General features: G+C 37.5%; 1 protein-coding gene across 1 annotated transcript in view; it reads right to left on the reverse strand.

Moving 5' to 3' along the window:
- CSNK2A2IP (casein kinase 2 subunit alpha' interacting protein) overlaps positions 1-18580 on the reverse strand; it is a 538834-nt gene that overhangs the window by 130260 nt on the left and 389994 nt on the right. The gene's annotated exons all lie outside the window — the stretch shown is intronic.

Genomic DNA, 18580 nt, shown 5'->3' on the forward strand with positions numbered 1-18580 from the left:
TGTTGGGGGAACTGGATATCTTGAAAGATTTATAATGATATAGAATTGTCAGCAGGAGGAAACACCAGGACTCATTAGTTAGTTCCCCAACTTCTAGGCAGGACTGGATCCAAGCCTACCCCAACATATGGATAGCCTTAGGAAAGAAGACTTCTCAGATCATTTTCATACCTAGTCTAGTGCCTTGAAATGTTGTGTTGTTAAAAGAATGTTCTATAGGAAGGCATAAGATCTGACTTCTATTTTTTAAAAGTTATTTGCTCTATGACATTATGCTTATAAAATCTACCTGATTTGCTTTCTATCTGTAAGATAACACTGATGAGATATAAGTATGTGAAAAATTCCCTTGAAAGAAAGTGAGTCAGGAAGAATGATGTCGCTTTCTAGTTTTGTAAAAAAATAACTCTGGAAATTGTAAACTACAAATAGCATATTCTTTTAATATTAGGATATCATGGTAATTCATTGATTTCATTTTCATATTCCTTCTTGGGGTTGATATTCAAAGTTTTTTATGTAAAAAATGAATTTTAAAATTAAAAACTAATTTTGAATTGTAAATAATATTCTCTTTCCTTTGCTAACAGGAGCCATTACACATCTGAGCATCTAGAAGGAGGAGGAATGCCTTGAAACTTTTAGATTAAAGAAAACAATTAAATAATTCTTATTGGTATCTGATCCAGGAATAGAAGGAAATATTTTTTTTCAAGGAAACAAAATTAACTCTTCTAATTATTAAGGTAATATTTGATATACTGTAACTCTCAGTGCTGACCTTGGGTTTTGAGAATTCAGGATGACCGCTATATATCCTTGCTCTATGGACCTGTGTTTCTTCTTCATAGAATAGCATGGGATGCTTGCTACGGATCATATAACTCACTACCATCCCAGTCTTTCAGGGTCAAAAATCTCTAAGAATGGGATTTGGGAAGCTGCATTTGTCACAAACACCTCAGGTAGTACTCTTAGTAACAATCTCAGGTGGTACCCTTGCAGTATCATTACAGCTCGTTCAGAGACCACATTTGGAAAACACTGTATTTAGATGGTGTGAGTAAGACAGAGATGTTAATCTTTTGCAGCTATAGTACGAATTACGTACAATATAATGAATACATTCAAGGGATCCAGTCACCCTGTGATGTCTCACACTGTTTTGCTCTTCTATGACATCTCGTCCCTGACATTTCTATTTACTAATTACATTTCTTGACATTTATATTTTGGTTGTATCTATCAAGCTGCCATTTATGCTCATTTTTCTTCCCTTCAAAACAAGGGAGGCCCCTTCAGAAGGATGTAAATCTTTAGGAATGATCTTTGTGGTACAGTGCAATAAAGACCACAAATTTTCCTCTCTCTCCTGTACCCATGGCCATCGTAGGGCTCTTCCACACCGAGTCTGCGCTTGGCTATTTCACTTGCTTTAGCCAGTGGGACAGTGACAAACATGACCCAAGCAAGGACTTGAAAAGTGCTTATATTCTTGCCGCTATTGGAATCCCATGACCACCATGTGAAATGTGTGAGATAGTCAACTGTGGAATGAGAACCATGTGGCCCTGTGACCCCTGTTACTCTTTACCTATAGCTTCCAAATACGACACATGTGAATAAGGCCATGTAGATCACCTAGCTGCTAGGAGATCCATAAACAAAGTTGTTTTGTATATTTAGGGTAAAACTGCATTACTGTGGCATTAGATTCATTCATTAATTGATTTAAATAATTAAGAGGTTAAAATAATGAAAGTTGCAAGACATGACTTATTAAGGTGTTTTCAAACACCAGAAACCTTGGTTTCTTTTGGCTTCTGGTTGTGTAATATTTTGAAAACCTGCTGTGATTGTATTCATAATTAAATAATTTATATATTTAAATTAAATAATTGATCATTCCATTGCAAAATTTCTAAACCTCCAACCAGGGAATACGAATGCCTGCAAAACAAATGAAATGTATGACAAAGACACCTACTCGTGAATGTTTCCTTAAATATCTACGTAATAAGTTTATGCATACTTTATATGAGATGAACACATTGGAAAATGAGCACATACACGGTTAAAATGCACATATATGGTTCTAAACGTGTTATTTTTTTTTCAACGTTTATTTATTTTTGGGACAGAGAGAGACAGAGCATGAACGGGAGAGGGTCAGAGAGAGAGGGAGACTCAGATTCCAAAACAGGCTCCAGGCTCTGAGCCATCAGCCCAGAGCCCGACGCGGGGCTCAAACTCACGGACCGCGAGATCGTGACCTGGCTGAAGTCGGACGCTTAACCGACTGCGCCACCCAGGCGCCCCATTTTTTTTTTAAAGTTTTTTTTTTTTCAACGTTTATTTATTTTTGGGACAGAGAGAGACAGAGCATGAACTGGAGAGGGTCAGAGAGAGAGGGAGACTCCGAATCGGAAACAGTCTCCAGGCTCTGAGCCATCAGCCCAGAGCCTGACGCGGGGCCTAAACGTGTTAAAGGATATAATTACTAGGACAATTCAAGATAGGAAGCTTTCTATAGTGCATAAATATTATATATCTCAAAACTTTAAAAATTGTACAGTAGATATTACACCATTGCCAACACCTAAATTTAATCGTAAAAACAATGTAACCTCCCTGAACGTACCTCTCAATGCTGAAATTATTGTGCTGTTGCAAATTAGACCCTAGGCATTTAGTTTGGTGAAGCAGTTATAAATGCAGGTACCTAAAATGCCTAATGTTCAAATAGGGAATTCTTAGGTATTTTGGAACATTAGTTAACTTTGCATAAATGTTTGCATGTATATGTGTGCATTGATATATCAGACATTATTGATAATTGGGAATATTTATTTTACTTACTGATTATGCAGCAGCAGGAGAAAAAATGCAGTTTTAGGTATTGAGAAAAAAAGTGGCAAAGCACTCTGGCTGAGCATACCTGAGTTTACATATCTATTTCAGTGTATAGCTCTCATACCATAAATGAAACCATACATATGGGAGTTGGCCTCTCTTTAGTACTTACTGAAAAACTTAACAGTCTATAAACATTTCTTACATTGACTAGAGTTTGTCTAGCTTCTAAGATATATGTCAAACCCACACCCTTTTATGTAACACTTCTACCCTAAATCCCATGGAAATAGTGAGTATGGATAGTAATAAATTACTATGGAAATATATGGAAACAAACTGTAGAACAACTATTACCTCTAGTTACCAAAGAAAAGTACTACAATAACTTTTCTTTTAAAAATAAATCAACTCCCTCTCTGGCTCCATAAAATGTTAGTTCACACTGGGACATGTGGACACCTGTTTATTTACAAAGCCTTCAGTCATGGAGACATAGATTTAGAGAGTTGAGACAAGAATAAAATAAACTGGATGGCCTCCTTTTAAATCCAACTGTGACTTTCATCTCTGTCACAAAATAAGCACAACATTTGGCAAGATTGGAAACCTCAACTCCAGTCAGGTCCAAGTTGGCATGGAATCACCTTGACAGGCTCCCAGATCAGCAAGAACTCTCAGCTCTGAAAAGGCTCTTTTTGCTAAATTTAACTTTGCCTGTGTAAAATGAATTAGCCATTCCTAAGGAGAAGAAATAGCTTTAAGACTGAGGAGAGGGGGCATCAGGCTCAGTCAGCCCATCAGGTACCTAAGATATCCAAGATTGGTAATAACAACCTGCACAAGAGAAATACAGAGTGTATACAAATTAGGATATGCCTGCAAATTTGGAAAGATAAATGATTTATTCTGCTTTTCTTTCCCTGTAAGACTGTATCATTTCCATTTTCTTTGGAGGCAGCTGGGCCCAACAGAAAGAGTAAGAAAGATGGATAATTATGCTGTGTCTTGATGTTAGCAATACAATAATGGGTCTGAAGGCTATTTGCAATGTTAGGTTTTATGATTGGAGAGAACTCCAACTTTCTTCTGCTTAAATTAAATGTTTTTCATAAAGTAGAACCCAAAGAAATACATGTAATAAAACAGTTGTAGTGCTGGCAGGGCTGAGTCATGCACACAGCATGAACTTTGAAGTCAAGGATTTTTCGTCTTTATTTAGGTTCACGATTTGCACTGAGGGCTGTATCTTTTCCCATGTCACACAAAACATGTTGGCAAAACCTTGATGAGACGCTATAGCATAAGCGTAGTTATTTTCGGAATCGCTTTGGCTCATGTCACTGTAGAGTCAACCAGCTGTCAAGCATCCTAAGAAAGTTACTTAAACTAAAGAGTGCCTTAGTAAATTAAATATTGATGAAAAAGAATTCTTAATCTCCTTCTGCCTCTGGACATACATTTGCTTAATTTTGGCTTAATTTACTTAAATTCTCAGTCCCCCTTTCTTTATTAGATAGTAGAAACTGAGAAGTTTATTATCCTGCCGGAGACAGAATTCTGTGCCACATGATGTAACTAGTTCCCCTTTTCTGGACAAGGATGGCTCATTATACGCTCCTTGCTTTAATATCTTTAATCAGTCTGTATTGATGGAAATTTTCTGAGGCTTCATTTCTGTGTCAAGGCAGCATAAAACACTGTTTTGCTCAGTTGAAAATGCTGTGGCATTCTACAGTGAGTCTTATGTGTTTTGCTGGCTGGCATTTTCCTCTTGTTCATTTTACTCTTCAGAACGCAACAGACAGAACCTTAGGGAGCATCTGTTCAAAGTTGTTCATTTTGCAATTGAGAGATTTAAACCCCTACACAGCAGAGAAACTTAACCCTACTCACACAGCTAAAAATCAAACCAGCAATTGGGGTTACTGGTTCCTGTTTTTTGTTTTTGTTTTTTTTCCCCCCTCTGATAAACATGTTCCCTGGAAACTCCTGGGGCTTTTTGGAGTCCTTTTCTATTCCCACATCAAAAAGTAGAGGCCTGTCTTATTTATCATCCCTTGACCATACATGAAACTTTCTGCTAAAAAGATTAAGCGTTAAAGAATGCTAAATACCTAATACAGGCATCTCCAGGCTTATCACTTTTCAGAAGGTGACTTAGACCCTGAATGCTTATATTTTTACATTTCTTTTCATTTTATATTTTTCATCTTTTTTATTTGAGAGGACTACCCCAAAAGAAGAAAAGTAGAGGAAAAACAGGAAGCATGAATATTCAATGTTATAATTTTTAAGGAAACATTTAAATTCGTCTTAAAAGTTCATTTTTATTTTTCTTTTTTTGGAAAAAATCATTTTTCAAAAATTCAATTCATTTTAAAATCAAGGAAAACAACTGTTCAAAATATGTAATAAGATATATATCCTACTGGAAGTTTCCATTCTATAAGGATATAGCTCTCCCAAAAGACTGGAAGTTCCCTTGAAACTATAAAATAGTCTAGTAATTATTCCCATTATCTCCAGTTTTTATATTCCTATGAATAAGAAAGCCTCAAAATCAATTTTTCCTGCGCTATTAAATCTAACTTTGTTAGCCCTTGCGTCATAAATCATTAGCTAGCAAAAGCCTCTCTACTTTGAATATCCGAGCCCCCAAAAGATCGGAAATGCCAATGAAGTATGGGCTCTGGGATGTGCTATTTCTAGTGTATGCTTACTAATCAGCACAGACTTCCAAAAGACTCTGGACTTTTGTCAAGAATGAATACAGGTGGTGGACTGCTGAGGTGGCTCAGCCGCTTAAGCAGGGACTTCAGCTTGGGGCATGATTTCGTGGTTTGTGGGTTCGTGAGTTCGAGACTCTGCGTAGGCTGGCTCTCTGCTGTCAGCGTAGAGCCCATTTTTGGATACTCTGTCTCCCTCTCTTTCTGCCCTCCCCCACTCACTCTTTCTCTCTCTCTCTCAAAAATATATAAACAGATAAAAATACGTATTAAAAAAATAGTGAGTATAAGTGGTACTTGTGGGCATGGGTGATACTTGCACCGCGGGCCAGATCCCACTGCAGGATCTGATCCAGACATGGGTTTCTTATGGATTTTAAGTCACATGAATGATTTGTGTCAAGTATTTCAGGGTACGGAGGAATTTCTTTCATTCCTCAAAACGGTATTATGTGTGATGTCAAACATCATGATTTTGACAGCCAGTGAGGCCTGAGTTGCAATCCTTAACTTTAGTCTTTATTAAAAGTGAGGTTTTGAAAAAGTTACTTTATCTGAAAAACTTTCATGTTCCTTCCCTGTCAAAAAAGGCATAATAATAGGTTGGCTAGCAGAATGGTCGTGAGCAATGACCCAACACAGGCAAATGGCTCATCCTGACACCTGCTTCAGAGAATGTAATTCACAAAATCAGGCAACTGTCACTCTGCTTCTAGGAAAATTCATGTGTGTAGATTTGGAAGGTATTGCCCTGATCACAGTTCTTTTGGTTTACACAAATTTAAACTGCCAGGCCCTAGTCTCTTTTTTTTTTTGTATGTATGTTTTGGGGTTTCCAATCCTGATATGCCTTCCTCCCCCTTCTCTTTTCGCACGCTCTAGTCTTCAGAACCAATTCTCAATCCACCTGGAAGAAACTTTGCTTCTCAGCTTTGCCTTCTTATCGGGCCTTTGCTTGGATTGGAATTGGGAATTTTCAGAAGGCTTGCACATTGTACTTGCTCTTAAGATCAGCCATGGCACATTTTCCCTGGACAAGGCTAGATTGTCACTCTCAGGACCATAAACGGTAGACTCAGTGATAAGCAACAAGCTAAGCTTAAAGAGGAAACACTAACACATGTGATAGAAAGAGTCAGATTTACTGGAAGTATTACGCCTGCATTTTAGGTGAGCACTGAACAATCAATAGCTGAGGGAAATGTTCTTTTTCTGTGCTGTTCAATGTGATAGCTTTGGCTATTAAGTCCTTGGCTATAACATGTACTTATTACACACTGGAAACGTAGCTAGTGCAACTGAAAACTAAATTCTAGATGTGATTGTAGTTTATAATTTATTAATGTTTAAATTCAGAGAGCTCTATGTGGCTAATATTGAACTGAAGTAAACATTGCAATTCTAGACTGTATAGTTTTACAATAACCATATTGTTTTTTAAAACTTTAAAAGACTTGTAATTTAAAATGTTATGTTCTGGTCCAGAGCTAAGAATTAAGACAAAATTCAATATAAGATCTAGAAATAAGAATATAAGTATTATTTTAAGGGTTTTTTTTATAATTCATATCTCTTTTTCTTTCTTCATCTGAACTTTTCTTTGTTTGAAAATAAAACTATCTCTTGCCTCTTGCTTTTTTCTTCTCTTCTGCTTCCCGTCCAGGATGCTATCTTCTGCAGTAGTGAAGGAAGTGAGAACCTCTAATTCAGGCATTTCAAGTAGCATCCGTAAGAAAAAAAAAAAGTACATAATAACCAGGCCACATGAATTATGTAGTCCATAAGCCAAATTAAACTGGATAATTGTCTAAGTGTAAAGGGTCAGAGCTAATAAACTGAACATAATCTCCTGTGTTCTATCCCTAAAGAAAATTAAATTTTGATGATCCCGAGAGCTCACCATTCAGGAATGTCAGTCTAACTAATCACATAAATGACAGTTGAATCCCAGAATTGAGTTAAAAGTTAAATGTCCTTTGCAATCGCTGCTCAAGTCCAGAGTGTGCTAGTTGCTTCAGGCAAGCTGTTAGGAATATCAGAATATTGACAGGTTAGCACAAGATGCGAGAGGAAGCTTTGAGATTTGCAAAATTAGTCCCCGCTGAATGCTTTAGCGAGTCACGTCTTTGCAGAACATTACACAGTAAGTATGTTAGACACTTCAGAATTTACATTTTCAGTCTCTAATACAAGTTTCAGGGAACATCCTTCTCCCCTGGGGAAACTGTGTCAAAGACTTCAGACACTCGTTCAGAGATAGACTCGTAAAGCTCCCATTTTCTCTGCGCATAGGTGAGAGAGCATTCAGATGAGAGAAGACAGACAGACAGACAGACAGAGACAGAGAAAAAGGCATCACAGGGTTATTTCTAGGTAGTCTGGACATTGCTGTGGGGCACCTCTGCCTCCCATACTTCAGTACATCAGAGGGCTTTGGATTGTTCAGGTTGGGAGGAAGGACATTAATAATAATAATAATAATAATAATAATAATAAAAGTTCCAAGAATTGGTTATTGCTGTTTTTCAACAAATCTCTGACTAACTTGGATAATGTTTTCTGGTGCTGTGGGTTTATGTGTTTAAGAGCAGATGCCTGGGGCGCCTCGGTGGCTCAGTCGGTTGGGCATCTAACTTCAGCTCAGATCATGATCTCACGGTTTGTGGGCATGGTTCATGGGTTCGAGCCCTGCATCGGGCTCTGTGCTGACAGCTCAGAGCCTGGAGCCTGTTTAGGATTCTGTTTCTCCCTCTCTCTCTGCCCCTCCCCTGCTCCCGCCCTGTCTCTGTCTCAAAAATAAATAAACATTAAAAAAAATTTTAAGAAGAAGAAGAAGAAGAAGAAGAAGAGCAGATACCAGATGGTATATTGTCACTGGGTTCTATCAGGAGAGTTAATTGAAAAGGAGAAAAGTAATTGGTTGATAGATTATAGAAAGAAAGGTGCTTATAGCAAGAATACATAACAGAGGGGCATCTGGGTGGCTCAGTCAGTTAAGTGTCTGACTCTTGATTTCAGCTCAAGCCATGACCTCCGGGTTCATGAGTTGGAGCCCCATGTTGGGCTCTGTGCTGACAGCACAAGGCCGGCCTGGGATTTTCTCTCTCTGTCTCTGTCTCTGTCTCTGTCTCTGTCTCTGTCTCTCTCTCTCACTCTGTCCCTCCCTTGCTTGTGCTCTCTCTCTCTCTCTCTCAAAAATAAAATAAATAAATTTGAAAAAAGAATACATAAAAAAGAGAGACTGACAACAAATCCAAAATAATCCTTTCATAAATGATGTAAATTGTACAAATTTAGATTGATACAGCTATCTAAATGTAGTCTCATAAAGTTACAAATTAAAAGCACAAACAGCAAAAGTTACAAACAAGGAAGCACAATGAGAGAAAAGAGTTGAAAATGTAATTAGTGAAGCAGACACTCTGCTTTGCCTTGGAATTGGTGACTGTTTCGGATTTGAGTGCTAATCGAGAAAAATATTTTTAAAATATAAAAATATACTGCATGATAAACAGGTACCTACTTGTTGTTAGCAGGTGATTGGAGGCATTGGCTTGGGAGAAGGAAAAGCCTCTGCAGGGCAAGATAAGCAAAGGGGTGTCTTGTAAGCCCCCAGTCCCATCAGAGCACCGGACGAGTAGATGTGCTCTGCACAATGTCCCTCCGTTAGCTGTAGTTGGAGAGCGGCCGTTAGCAAACAAAAAACTTGAGAGAAAAGGAACTAAACAATCAAATAACACATCATAGTGTCTCAAATAATTAGGGCAATCTAAAAAAAAATATGTAAAATGGCTATGGGAAAGAAATAGGAGCCTCATATACTCTTCAACTCAACGTACCTACTGTTTGATGAAGACTGTATTGCTCCACAGAAAAACATATTTGGTAGGAAAGAATGTTTTAAAAGTCAATTATAGTTATCATGAGAGGTTTTTTTTCATATTTCTAGGAGAGTTGTTTTTTTTTTCTGAATTCTTCCTTTCCTTTCATTTGAATATGTATGAACTGTTTACCCTCTGCATCAAGAACTCTCTAATGTTTGATTAAAACATATTTTATAGAAATCAGTTCACCATCCTACTTTAAGCAATGAGAAAGCTTTTCTAAGTTTCTTGCTTTAAATAGAGAAAAGCCCACAACAGAGGATGTCCTCACTGTAATTTCCTACGAATCTTTTCTAGAAGAACATAACTGTATTCCTTCTAGTAATTTAGTAATTTCTTACTTCTTTTAGTAATTTCTACTTGGGTTTGTGAGTTGGAGTAGAAATGGGCAAATAATATTCACATTTTGGCTCAAGAGAACAAAACTTGCCTTTCAAAGCATAGTGGTCAGAGAGCTGAACTCCATATCGGAGTAAATACAGACTTCCCCGGGTCCAAACTGGCTCGTCCAGGTCTGCACTTGGGAGCGTAAGCAGGTTATTTAAACTGTGCCACAGATGCCTCATTTTCATTTGGGGGAGGGATGAGATGAGCACCCATTAACTAAAATTACAATGCACATTCAATGAATTAGTATTTCTAAAGTCTTTTGCTAAGTTCCTGGCACATAGTATCTGATATGTAACTATTTGTTATTTTTTTAAACTATTCTTTTCTTTCTTTCTTTTTAAATAAGATATTTACCTAGATAAAATATCTGGCTAGGAAAGCACATTTGAACTTGACTTTTATAATATGTAGCTCCCAACTATACCTTCTATGTGCCTAGAACAATAATCTAAATCATTTAACCAAAGTACAAAATTAAGTACGATACCTACTTGAAACCTTCCCAGCCTTTATAGGTCTGAGCCTACTGAAGTAGACTGGCCTGAACCAGATGCTTTAGAACATTTAGTTGTTTTCTTTTTCTCTTTAAAACCACTGACATTTGTAACATTGAGACTCACTACTGATCACTAAAGTAAATGTAATTAATGATTACAATGATATTCCCTGTTTATAATGTACTCTTTTATCCAGGTCCCAAATTTGTCCACTGTTTTCTTTTAATAGCTTCCTGAAACAAGTGATATCATGTGCATGAAAAACAAAAATACCTGGAGCTGGAATATTTCTTCTAAAGTCAGACTTTGATTTAATATACTGCTTTTGTCAAACAGTACTAAATGTATAGTGTCTATCATTACAATCTACATTACCTCAAGCTTTTGCCCTGAAGCAGTGATCAACTGATCACAGACAATGTGAAATTAATTCTGGCTTTTAAAAGCCATCGTAGAGGAAGTGTTATATTTGCTCATGTAGTTTTCTTGCCATATATACTTATAAGCAATTTTACTAATTGAGACCTAAACTCATTTAACTTACAAAGCATGGCACACAGTAGAGACACAGTTCTAAATATCAAGTCACATCATTCTTCTTTCTGAGATGCACTATATTTAGAGCAATTTCTTTTTCTTTTTTAAAGTAATACTTGGACACCCAAAGCATTTGAGTTTTCATTGAGACCTGAAGATACAGCACTGTTTAGTCCATGAATGGGGAAACATTGTCATTATTCTCAAAAAAAATCACTGCCTTGTCCTAAATTCACTCAGTTTTCAGGAAGTTTATTGTCCATCTTTATTCCCTCTCATTAGGAGCAATATATTTAACAATGCCCATCTATGAAAGACAGAATTTAGTTTTACAACCTTGCTCAGGCCATTAACTATTATAATCTATGAGTAACTCTTTTTCACAAGATTTCAAAGAACACGTTTTCTGATATTCCTCTTCAGCTTAGTTTCATTCAGGATATTCCTATTCTATAATGTAAAGTGTGAGTATAATAAAATGAAAGAGAAAAAACCTTGAGAAAGAAGATGATATGAAAGAATGATGTCTCCATTGATGACAAAAAAAAAAAAATCACTGGAAAAAAACCACACAAACAAACAAAAAAAAAAATAGATGGGATATTTTCTTTCTTTTTTTTTTTTTTTTGCAACGTTTTTATTTATTTTCGGGACAGAGAGAGACAGAGCATGAACGGGGGAGGGGCAGAGAGAGAGGGAGACACAGAATCAGAAACAGGCTCCAGGCTCCGAGCCATCAGCCCAGAGCCCGACGCGGGGCTCAAACTCACGGACCGCGAGATCGTGACCCAGCTGAAGTCGGACGCTTAACCGACTGCGCCACCCAGGCGCCCCAGATGGGATATTTTCAAGTTGATAATATGAAAAAGTCTAAAGGTAAGTAATTCAGGAGTGGCTAGAGCCAGGAGCACAAATACAGTGTCTAGTGCTCACTTTTAGTCTCTCAGCTGTGTTTCTCTGTGAAACTTTGATCCCTGTTGAAAACAGAGCAAGCATGAAAAACATGTTGCGTTAGATTATCTTTTCAAGTTTGATATATTTATTCCACCTTTGATCATGGCAACTGAGTCCCTTTCCAGGAGTTGAGCACATCTGAGGAGATCTACCTTCCCAAGCACACTGCCTTTCCCTGGAGGCCACCTGCATCCAATAACTTCTCCACAAGGAATATAAAGGCCCTAGCTTCTTGTCTGAAGTGGCCCTTTAGAAAGTTCTAGAGTTCTGGAGGGTGAATTGAGGCATTTGTGGCTCATCCCAACTCAATCTTCCCTCTACCTGATTCTACTTCCTTCACTCCCTGGTATGGTCTGAATGTTTATGTCCCCCATGCATTTACATGTCGAAATCCTAACTCCCAAGGTGATGGTATTAGGAAGTAAAGCCTTTTGGAAGTAATTAGGTGATGAAAATGGAGCCCTCATCAATGGGATTAGTGCCCTAATGAAAGAGTCCAGAAAAAGCTCTCTTGCCCCCCTTCACCATGTGAGAGTACAGCAAAACGATGCTATCTGTGAGCTAGAAGCTAGCTCTAGCACAATACCAAATATGCAAGCACTTTGATCATGGACTTTCCAGTCTTTAGAACTATGAGATATTGGGGCGCCTGGGTGGCGCAGTCGGTTAAGCGTCCGACTTCAACCAGGTCACGATCTCACGGTCCGTGAGTTCGAGCCCCGCGTCGGGCTCTGGGCTGATGGCTCAGAGCCTGGAGCCTGTTTCCGATTCTGTGTCTCCCTCTCTCTCTACCCCTCGCCCGTTCATGCTCTGTCTCTCTCTGTCCCAAAAATAAATAAACGTTGAAAAAAAAAATTAAAAAAAAAAAAAAAGAACTATGAGATATTAATTTCCGTTGTTTATAAGTTACCTATGATTGTATTGTTATACTAGCCTGAACAAACTAAAACACTCCCTTTATTTTATTGACCCTGAGAGTATTTTACAATAAACTTCCTGAACATATCCCCGCTGAAAATCTGTTTCCCAGGTACCCAAACCTGGGACACAGTTCTAGATTTTTGTCTTCCTGACTTGAATTTCAGCAGAAGATAGCTTCCCTTTCATATTTATTTTCAAATGCAGCCCAGGAAGCTATGCGCATTATCCTGGCCTGAGCCACATGCCCATTGGAAAGCTAATCATTTTTGACAGCGGAATGACAGGATTCATCAAACCATGCATTCTCTTCTCAAGCTCCTGGAGGATGGAGGATGATTAGATGGCCCTTCCAAAGGCATGAACGGAGAGTAAAGGAGGGATTCTTTCCCAGGGGAAAATTGAGGTCGCTTACCAGAAGAAGATGAAATGAGAGGTGTGGAGGAAACAAACACAACACATATACACTACTAAAAAGGTATATATTTATTTTTAATAATTCTAATTTAAATATATTTTGTTATTATGCTCTTACATTAAAATAGTGAAGTAAAAGTAAAGATAATAATAGCTAACATTTGAGTCTTAAAGCTCTAGTTACTATGCTATATACTTCTATATACTTTAGTTTTATTAACACATTTTATTTTAACATGATTTTAGGAGCTGGAGACTAAAATTCCCATTTTACAGGTAAGTAAACTGAGGGTCAGTGGGGTTAAATTGCCAGAATTACATAATTAGTATTTAATATTCTTTCACTACTCCTTGCTTGTCTCTATTACTAAATTAAATTTAGTTCCACAACTAAATTAAATTTCTTCATTAACATACATGAGTTTCTGTGGTGGATTATATTACCTTGCCCTGAATCATCAAGTCTCCTAGTCTGATATACTTCTCATAGAAGCTTTATGTGCATAATTGCATCCCAGAAGTGTATATGTAATTTGGCCAGTGAAATTCGTATGTCACTTCTGGGAAGGAACTTTGTCATCTAGCACATGGCTTCCTAAGTATTTTTTTTTTATCTATTTGCCATAATACCACCAATATCCCAGATAAACCCTACTCCATCCGCCTGTGTTCCAGAATGAAGACAACAATTAGCAGAGCCAGAAATAGATATTTGGTATTGTTAAGAAACAAACATTTACTGATAGAGTTTTAGAATCAAAGACACGATAATAAACATTGTGCATTTTCTGGAGAGACTCCTCTGTATAACTTCCTTGTGAACTTCTGGCAATAAGTGATATTGGTGAGATGTTGGAAAACATGGCGCAAAACAAGTAAATGTCACAATTTTTTAAAAAGTAAATTCATATAACTGATAATAAATTTGACATGATAAACATATTTTATTAACACTTAGAAAAGTAAGACATGAGCATTACGAACGAGTATACACGCTAAGAACATGTGATTCTGAAGTAATTTTTTCTTTTTTATTCATGTTATTGGACTGATTGATCAAGGTAACACAATATGCATAATATATTCAAATTTTGCATCAATATTATACAAAAACACGGACTCCCTTTTTCTAAGTGTAAATAATTCTTTTTTTGAGAGAGAGAGAGAGAAACCACAAGTGGGGGAGGGGGAGAGAGAATGGAGTACAGAAGATCTGAAGTGAGCTCTGCGCAGAAAGCAGAGTCCCACTGGGGCTTAAACTCACAACTGGGAAATGACCAGAGCTAAAGGCAGATACTTAACTAATTGAGCCACCTAGGCAGCCCCTTAAGTGTAGATAATTCTCATATCTGTTCTCATCCTGTAAAACAGATAACTATCCTTGTTACAGACGAGTTCACTGAAGCTCAGAGAAATCAAATAAATTTACCAATTTCACACCGTGGATGATTTCGTTTGAAACAAAGACACACAAGATGGAAAATAAATGCTGGCTTAACATAGTATAGTTAAGTAAATTCATAGATGACATAAATTTTCACCCTTAGAGTACTGAGTCAGCTGAACTCAGATTTATTTAGTCTGAGAACATGGTCTCTTTAACAAAGCAAAAAATTACCAAATTTCTTCTCAATGTGTGTTCTGTTTTGTGGTTTATGATTTAGAAATAGAAATTATATATTCTCTACATGTATTACTATATTTTAGTTATGTAGAAAATAGAAATGATCCCTCCCTCCAGACACATAGAATATCTTTTTTTTAAAGCTATATACACCAGAATTAATCAAGTCTTTTTGCACTAATTATCGAGGTCACATAGATCATTTGTCACCACAGAGACGGGAATTTCTGATTCTGGAACTTAGTCCCTTTCAGATGACAAAAAGTGACATACTTTTTTTTAATTTTTTTTTTTTAATGTTTATTTTTGAGAGAGAGAGAGAGAGCATGCGAGCAGGGGAGGGACAGAGAGAGAGGAAGACACAGAATCCAAAGCAGGCTCCAGGCTCTGAGCTGTCAGCAGAGACCAATGTGGGGCTTGAGCTCACAAGCTGTGAGATCATGACCTGAGCCAAAGTCAGATGCTTAACCGACTGAGCCACCCAGGCACCCCAAAGTGACATATTTTTAAGCAGTCTTTCTTCACAAACTTTCCATGTCTGTAGGAGAATCTGTTATCCTGATATTTTAGAAGTTGAAGCTGTCTGATTTCTCCTTTTTCTTCACTTCTTTTCACTCCACCAGATGAAATATCCTTTATCTTGTCAATACTTCTTTGACAATAACTCTTCAATTTGACCATTCCTCCCTACACATATTATAGAAACTCTACTTATACTAGGATAAGCAAACTAGTTGTTTGGGGAAAAAAAAACATCTCTGTAGCTTAACAAAATAAAAGTTTATTTTCTGGCCATAGTCTAATGAAGATGGGTGGCTCTTCTGGAAATTTCTCTTTCAGGGGTAAATATAAGGAATGAAGTTTATATAATTTTATGTCTCTATCTAGAGGTCTTCAAAAACTGCTACATTGATGGGAGAGAGGAACATTGTATGACCAAATGAAACATTTTATGATCAAGGCTAAAAATTATGTCTTTACTTATGCCAAATATTCCACTGCCCAGATATCTGCCACAAAGTCCAAGAATAATTGATATCTGGCCTGAGAAATTATAGTTGATTTTTTTTTCCATGGGGCACAGAAAAAGAAAACAAGTTTGCTGAGCACATGACATTACCATGGCCTCACTATCCCTAGAAATATTTACTACTTCCTGTATTCCTATGGTGCTATTATTGCCAGTTTTATTTTTTAATTGACCACCTTTTTTACAGAGATATTCCATAATAATTTATTTCCTCATTCAAACATACTGTCTGGTAACCTATTATCCATTTATGGAGTATATGAAATAAAGCATATTATGTTGACTTACTTTAACTGTTATACCTAATTATAGACAACTGAACTTAATGCATAAGCACATTACTTAACTACCATTATAATTATAATTATGGCAATGTATAGGGGACAGCAATTGAAAATATATATAATTTGTTAAAAATTATAATAAAATAAAAAATAAAAAGTATTAAATTAAAAATAAAAACTTTGTTACAGAGATGGTAATGATCCTTAGAATTATTTAAGCCATAAGTATGTCCATACTTAAGTTAGTATTCAGAGACAGATCAATATTAAAATTATCCAAAGTATCACAAATGCTCATTTTGGATTTTCTGAATATTTTCATACCAAGGGAAGACTATATACAAATAGACCAAGTGGAATATTGCCTACATAGTGTGACTTAAGATGTAAATAACTCATCTATCTACTAAATTATCCTTCTACCTAAACTAACTGCTATTAGCAGTAAAGTCTTTGTATTGAAATAAGATTTTGTTTCCCAAAATCAGCTTTTTTCTTCGGAAAGTTTCGTGCATGAATTCATGAGCATTCATGTTTCAATTAGCCTGTTACATAAGAATATCATGCAGAGGTGTGAGGTAAGGAAATGTGAAAAGTACAGAGAACTGAAGGGAAATCCCAAGAGCATGTGACCATCCTGTGAGACTCTGGACATCCAGGCTTGAGAGTAGTGCACCTAGTTTAGGGAAATAAAAAGTGAAGATGTAAATGCAAAGAGACATTTCGCCTAATTCAGAGCTTTTTGGTATGACTGAGATTGATAATGTGTGTGTTAAGTGAATGGCTGCATTAGCATTTCCCTTTATTTTGTTCTATAGATTTTCATTTTCCTATAAAAAGATGTATACATCACATGCACACATCCCAAACTCCACTATGTTAACATGCTAGCCTGGCTTGCTGAAAAAAGCAAGTCCATGGCAAAGGTCATATATTAATGGTTTATTGTGGGGAGGGAGCAGGGGAAGAGAGAATGAAAAGGGCAGACAATGGAAGTGAGACAGGGAAGAAGGAAAACGAAAATACTGGGAATTGTCATTGCTGAGAAATCACAGCTGGCTTCTCAGTCACTAGGAGATTCCTGAGAGGCCATAGACAACCACCTATTCCAGAAAGAGTCTATCCATGAAGTGGAAGGGTCAAAAATTGATTGGCTGACTTCTCTCTCTCTCTCTCTCTCTCTCTCTCTCTCTCTCTCTTTGAGGTAGAGCACACAAGAGCAGGGGAGGGGTGGAGAGGGAGAGAATCCCAAGCAGGCTCTGCACTCTCAGTGCAAAGCCCACCGTGGGGCTTGATCTCCCAATAACCTTGAGATCATGACCTGAGCCAAGAGCTTAACTGACTGAGTCTCCAAGGTGCCCTATGACTTTTTCTCTTTTAAGTCTTTGGTTGGGTCGAAGTTGGCCACTTTTCTGAATTGTGTTATTTCTAAGATGGCCAGAACCTGTAATGTGTCCAGTATCTCAACCACAGACACTGCAGCTGCCATCAACCCACCTCAGAGTGAGCAGAGGAGGAAATGCCACCCTCCTAGTTTTGGAAGGTAAGCAAAAAGGGTGAGCTGGAAAACAAGGTGACTGTGATGGCAGCCATGGCTTTCCAACCACTGGAAGAGTGGGCTTGGTACCTGGGGCCTCTCAGGGAAAAACAAAAAAAAATATGTTGGACAACAATCCTCTATGGATTTCTTCGATTTCTCCCTCATTTTGGCCTTTGGAACAAAGACATGTTTGAGTAATATACATGCTTTGGAAACTAATGTCTCCCTAGAGATACAGACTCCAGAGTATTGGAGGGTAGTAAGTTGCTTTTTCCACTCTGGGAACATTTCGTTACATTCCAAGGTAAGAAATAATCTGTTTTTTTTTTTTTCTTTTCTTTTTTTTTTTTGAAGAGGAAGATGAGCAGATATGCCAGTAGCCATATAAAATCTTCCCATCTTCTAACCATAAGATTTTTCATCTGTGGTGCAACGTGTTGCATGTGCCCCTAAAACATCTGGCCCTCCTGGAATTGCCCTGTGGGAATGTGGCCATGAAGAACTAATGCAAGGTATTACTCTGGTTGAACCTTTTCTTCAGTGAGTAATAAGTTGTCTGTGACTTTGACCCAGGGTGTTTGTGTTCTTTTGTCGGTATGTGCATATGAATCCATAGCAGGATTGCTTACTAGTTTGCAGTCAGGGTAAAATCTTAGACCCTTAATAGCTCCTAACTCGACAAGAACCAGAGAAGCAACAAAGACCTTGGGGAAATCAGGGCTGATGTATAAACTTAGACCAATACAGTTAAACTATGGGTCCTACTGTATTAATATATGGCACATTAGGGGCGCCTGGGTGGCGCAGTCGGTTAAGCGTCCGACTTCAGCCAGGTCACGATCTCACGGTCCGTGAGTTCGAGCCCCGCGTCGGGCTCTGGGCTGATGGCTCGGAGCCTGGAGCCTGTTTCCGATTCTGTGTCT

The sequence above is a fragment of the Puma concolor genome, chromosome C2, assembly GCF_028749965.1.
Source record: "Puma concolor isolate L17-30 chromosome C2, mPumCon1.1.hap2, whole genome shotgun sequence".
Lineage (NCBI taxonomy): Eukaryota > Metazoa > Chordata > Mammalia > Carnivora > Felidae > Puma > Puma concolor.